Source organism: Halyomorpha halys, unplaced genomic scaffold (assembly GCF_000696795.3).
Source record: "Halyomorpha halys isolate HHAL.00 unplaced genomic scaffold, Hhal_1.1 Scaffold654.1, whole genome shotgun sequence".
Taxonomy (NCBI): domain Eukaryota; kingdom Metazoa; phylum Arthropoda; class Insecta; order Hemiptera; family Pentatomidae; genus Halyomorpha; species Halyomorpha halys.
The window spans coordinates 83,601-89,117 of record NW_027108478.1 but is presented as its reverse complement, the minus strand read 5'-3'; the positions used below and the strand labels follow the sequence as shown (position 1 = coordinate 89,117).

General features: G+C 30.3%; 1 protein-coding gene across 2 annotated transcripts in view; it reads left to right on the top strand.

Annotated features, from left to right (window-relative positions):
* The first annotated feature begins 2,014 nt into the window (after positions 1–2,014).
* The window catches only part of LOC106685060 (uncharacterized), a 29,274-nt gene continuing 25,771 nt past the window's right edge, over positions 2,015–5,517 (top strand). Inside the window, exon 1 of one of the 2 annotated variants that reach the window (XM_014427540.3) lies at positions 2,015–2,155. The gene's annotated coding sequence lies outside the window, so the exon portion shown is untranslated. Of the gene's footprint in view, positions 2,156–2,547; positions 2,597–5,517 lie in introns of those variants that run through there. The other variant, XM_067046822.1, reaches the window with a different exon arrangement.

The window sequence follows — 5,517 nt, the reverse complement described above, 5'->3', positions numbered from 1 at the left end:
GTGGGATGTGACCTGCTAGGGAAGGTGGGTGCTTGGCTTAAGAATATCGAGAGGAAGTGGAGAATTAAGTTGAGGGTAAAATGTACAAATGTCAGCGACAGAGAAAAACCGAGGGGGTTGGGTTGGAGTAATCAATCAGGCTGAGGACTGGAGACAGAGGCTTAAGAGGGAATATAAAGATATTTTTTTTAAAGAAGGAGACATTTCGGGGCATCCGGGAAGACAGTTCATGAGATCATACTAAAAGAAGATAAGGTTACATATGTGAAAGAGAGGAGATTCCCGCCGGCGCTACGCCACGACATCCGGGAAGAGCTCAAAAGTTTAAAACACCAGGGAATAGTCATTGATGGTAAATCCCCATACAATAGTCCATTGTGGGCGGTTAAAAAGAAGAGCGCGCCAGGTGATACTACTGAAAAATACAGAGTGGTGATAGATTAGAGGAATCTGAACGAGAATACGCGAGGATTGTTCGTAAACTGGCGGGGGGATTTACAGTAAGCTGGTACTTCATAGTCAGCTGACTGTTCATATCATATATGAATGATAAAAATATATATATATATATATATATATATACATTATATTTCGCTTCTTTATAATACATACAATTTATTTGTTAAACATAGATTTCAAACATGTTTATGTAATTAATCTTCCCAAATAATTTTCCCAGCGCATATTCTACCTGGCAAGAGGAAAGTCTTTCACTGAGGCTCTCAGTTCAGGTAACAGTATGGATATTTTTAAAATCCTTGTGCTATTCCTAATACGCGAAGATCTGTGTAGATATTGATCACATTTGCCTACTGTCGATGAACGGCATTTTATCTAAGGTTGGAGTATAAGGAACTAACAATGATATGGGGATGGTGATAAGAATGTTTGATTCTGGGTAATGAGCAATTAAAGATTAGGAGCTTGCTTAACCTCGTTAAACGGACGGTTATTAAAAACAATAGCACACATAAAATGACCTTTAATACAAGGCAAAACCGTAAGATCATTAAAAAAAAAAAAAAAAAAAAAAAAAAAAAAAAAAAAAAAAAAAAAAAAAAATGATATTTAGATCATTCTCTAAATGTTGCTATTTAACTATCGAAAGTTTTTGAAAATCAAAGTAGAGTGGATAGGTTTTTTAAAGTTTTTACTGCCCTCAAGAAAAGTTGCTTGATAATTTTCTGAAGCAGACAAACATTTAATACCTTAGTTTTCGTGATTCAAAAATTTAACTTTTAAAATACTCAGCCTCAGCTTCAGCTTTGTAACAGGGCTAGAAAATGACAAAACGGTTGTTAATTGCTTGCAATCTCTGTAAATGAAATAACACCATAACTGAAGAGTGATTCATTTCCTAAGATTAACTGGGCAGTAATGGGAATCATAAATATACTCAACTGAAACCTGTTGCTCTAGCCTAGAATCTGCTCTAGAAGCAGAATCCTGTGCTATCATTGAGGAATATAAGGAGGTATTATATCGAAAACATTTAGCCTTGGATAAGTGAATCCACCAAAATAAGATAACCAGATTGAATGGCAATCAAACAGCTCAGCACATGACATAAATTTCAGTCGTCAGATCTTAATCCAAGTATATGATGTATGACTATTAATTGTATTTTATCAGAGAAGCCATATAATTTGTCAATATCTACCTTAAATACCTTTGGACCTAAATGATTACTGTTAATGTACTTACCGAACCCCTAGACATGGTAGAGTGATGAAACTAACACAGAAGATCGGACTTACTTCTGAAAATCAAAATGATGGAAGCATGATATGAAGGAGTGTTAAAACTTTCGATATTGGCACTAGTACCTCCTCATATGTTTTTCTCACTATGATTTTCGGAGTTACGTTACATACTCTGTTAAATAAAGTTATTCATTTTAGAATTTTGAAAATTTAACATTTTGCATGACAGTAAACTTTCGTAAACAAGTTAAAATATGACGACTTTCGTTGATGTTGTTACTATATATTAACATTTTTCTTCGTTGGAAAAATATTCTTTGTATTTATATGGCAATTTTAGTGGTGTTTTTGTATTTGAATTAGGAACAAAGCTGATTGAATTGTTTATACATTACAGACTTTATGGTTTAGCCTTGTTATGATGCCATATTGACTGATGGATTAGTTTTAAGGTATTTTCTTTTGAATTGTAATATTTTATTCTTTAATCATGTTTTACGTGATCATTTTCTAAGGTCAAGTTTCCAGTTCTAGCTGTAACCTTAATTTATGATAATTGTAACTTTCCTTTAACCTGTTGATATATATAATTGTTTAGTATTGAAATATTATTTTTTTTTGCGAATCTTGGAGATCAGCCAAAAAGACAATTTCACTGTTTATATCATCATGATTGAACAAAAATGATGAAAAATCATTTTTTTTTTTTTTATAAAAAAAAAGAATTTCTTCAACTAATTATTAATAACCTTCATTGTACAGAGTATAAATTGAGATAACTAACTATAAATATTTCTTAAATTGTATTTTATCGTATTTTCCACATTGCTGTGAAACAACTAACTCAAAGTTTGTTCCAGAACTGAATAGGGGTGAAATGGAGAAAATTAAATGTGGGTTTGTTTTGCTTTTTCCAAAACTTAACCGGGAGTTGGTTTGTTATTTCTATTATATATTTTTTCTATTTATATTGATGTTGTTATTTATGTTTTATGTGTTTATGAGGTTGGGGTAACATGATTTTAAATTTTGTACATCTTATTTTTTGTTAATAGCCCGATTCTTATATTTTTCTATCGTGATCATTTCTTTTAAATTTCACTTGAAGTTGTTTTCCTGATGTATGATTTTTGGTGTGTCAAATTTGAATTTATTTCCTGTTTGTCTGAAATGTGTGGTGAGAGCAGTGTGGTCAGGTTTGTTAGCGTTTTTTGTTATGGAGCTATAGCTATATTTGTGTTGATATAAACTTCTTTTGAGATACTGTTGTGAAGTTCCAGTATAGGATTTTCCACAGCTTTCTTCACAAGAAATTTTGTTCACTATATTAGACCGTGGCTCTATTTTGTCTTTGTCTTTCGTAATGGTGTAAAGTTTAGATGAAGTGGTAGTTCTTGTTCCACGGCCCTAAACATTGTATAAATTATGAACCAAACTAGTAAACTGTGATTTCCCTTATTAGTGATACAGAATTTATTTTTAAAATATTGTGGAAGAGAATGATTGGAATGAAATGAGAGGTAAATATAAACATACTTCTAACTGCTTGCAAATCCACCAGCATCTCCAAAATTATATTCAGTTACAAAAACTATAAAGAAGGAAACCCAGTCAGACAAATAGTTTCATTCTGGAATTCCCCAATATATAAGTTATCAAAATATCTAGTTGATATATTAAAGCATATTGCCCCCCAAAAAATACAACTTAAAGACTCCTTTGATTTCCTAAAATAATATCACTAGCACTCAAATGTCACCAGAATACAAACTAGTTACATTGGACGCATCATAATTGTTCAATACATATACATGGGATTTCATATTGCCCTGATTTTAGCAGATATTTATTTAGAAGATTTATTAGGTAAATTGATACCCAAAATTCCATTTCATATACCAGTTATGTATAAATTTATTGACGATATAATAATTGTGATACCAACCAAGAATAACGAATAAGAAATAATATTTAGTGAATTTAACAATTTTTCCAAATTAAATTTAATCATAGAATTCTAAATAGAAATCAAAATATCATTGTTAGAAGTACTTTTGATTAGGAATTCAAACAAGGAAATAGAAACAAAATGGTGTCAAAAACCCATCCACTTTGGAAGACATATACATTATACCAGCCAGTGTCCAAAAAGATACAGAATCAATATCTCTAAAAATTTAGTTAAACCGGACATGAAAATTAACTTCTTTCAACTACCAAAATAGAGAAAATATAGTAAAAACAGAAAATAAAGAAGTAGATCTTCCGTTAGCAAATGGGTTCCCTCATGAACAAGTTTTCCAATTGTTCTAATAAATAACTTACACTATTACAACCTAAACCCCAAGAAATGAACCATATAAGATACTGCACAATTCCATATATACCAACAATCTCAGAGAGGATATCAAAAACCTTAAACAATATCAAAAACAAAAATGATAATGCTATTACATTCAAAAACATTACCACTTAATCCAAACTTCACACTATTACGAAAGACAAAGAGAAAATAGAGCTTCAATCTAATATAGTGTACGAAATTCTCTGTGAAGATGACGAAAAGAAGAAGATAGAAAAGCTTATTTTGGAACTTAAAAACAGTATTTCAAAAGAAGGGTATATCAACACAAATATAGCTATAGCTCCATAACAAAAAACGCTAACAAACCTGACCACACTGCTCTCTCCACACATTTCAGACAACCAGGAAATAAATTCAAATTTGATATGCCAAAAATCATACATTGGGAAAAAATGTCTTCAAGCAAAATTTAAAAGAAATAATCACTATAGAAAATTATAAGAATTGGGCTATCAACAAAAAGTCATATGTACAAAATTTAAATTCATGTTAAAGTAATAATAATTGACCATAGATTAATATGAGGAGATGATGAGGAATGTGGTCAGCGAATAAACAAAAGCTTATTTATTTGTGCCAAATTTTCGACCTGAATTTCAGGCCTTCATCAGGGCTAAAAAAACAAAAAATAGATAACAACCATCACTTAGAGAAACATGAAAATAAAAGAAAATAAATAATAAACAAACACATTTGGAAATATGTATATATAACAATGAATAAAGTCGAAAGTAGTTGGTTAATAATAATAGAAGTAGATGACAGTAGATTTATAACAATAGAAGATGAAATATAATATTATTGAAGTAAGAATTATACAAAATAAATTATGAAAAATTAAAAGACAATGTGTTGAAGAAATAAACATAATAAAAGGTGCGGAAGAAAATGTAAATGATGAGTAATGGACTTAACATTATAAGATATGTAAGTAGTGTTTAAAATAATAAAAAATATATATATATATTTTTATATAGTCCTAATGAAGGGCCTGAAATTCAGATCATAATGTTGGCACAAATAAATGAGTTTTTGTTTATTTGTTGACTGCATCACCGACCATCTTCTCCTCTAATTAAATTTATGTTACTCCAAGCTCTAACACATCAGACATAATTTATAAGACTAAATATAAATAGACAATACAAAACCAAAACAAACCATTCTTCCAAACATCATTATGTATCATTCAATCAGCTGATCTGGCTCTTTGTCTGCTGACATTGAATTAACAGCTGGCTCAGGCCATAACTCCCCCCACTAGTTTACTAACAGTTCTCGTAAACTTATACAATACTGTTACAATGGATAGAGGTTCAAAAGGAACCTTTACCCAACCTTGAATAGTGTTGAAAATAAAATAAATGAACTGCCGAATTTTGTTATCATATTCTAAATAATTGAACATAATTACTATAACATAATAAAACTGAAAAATATATATATATA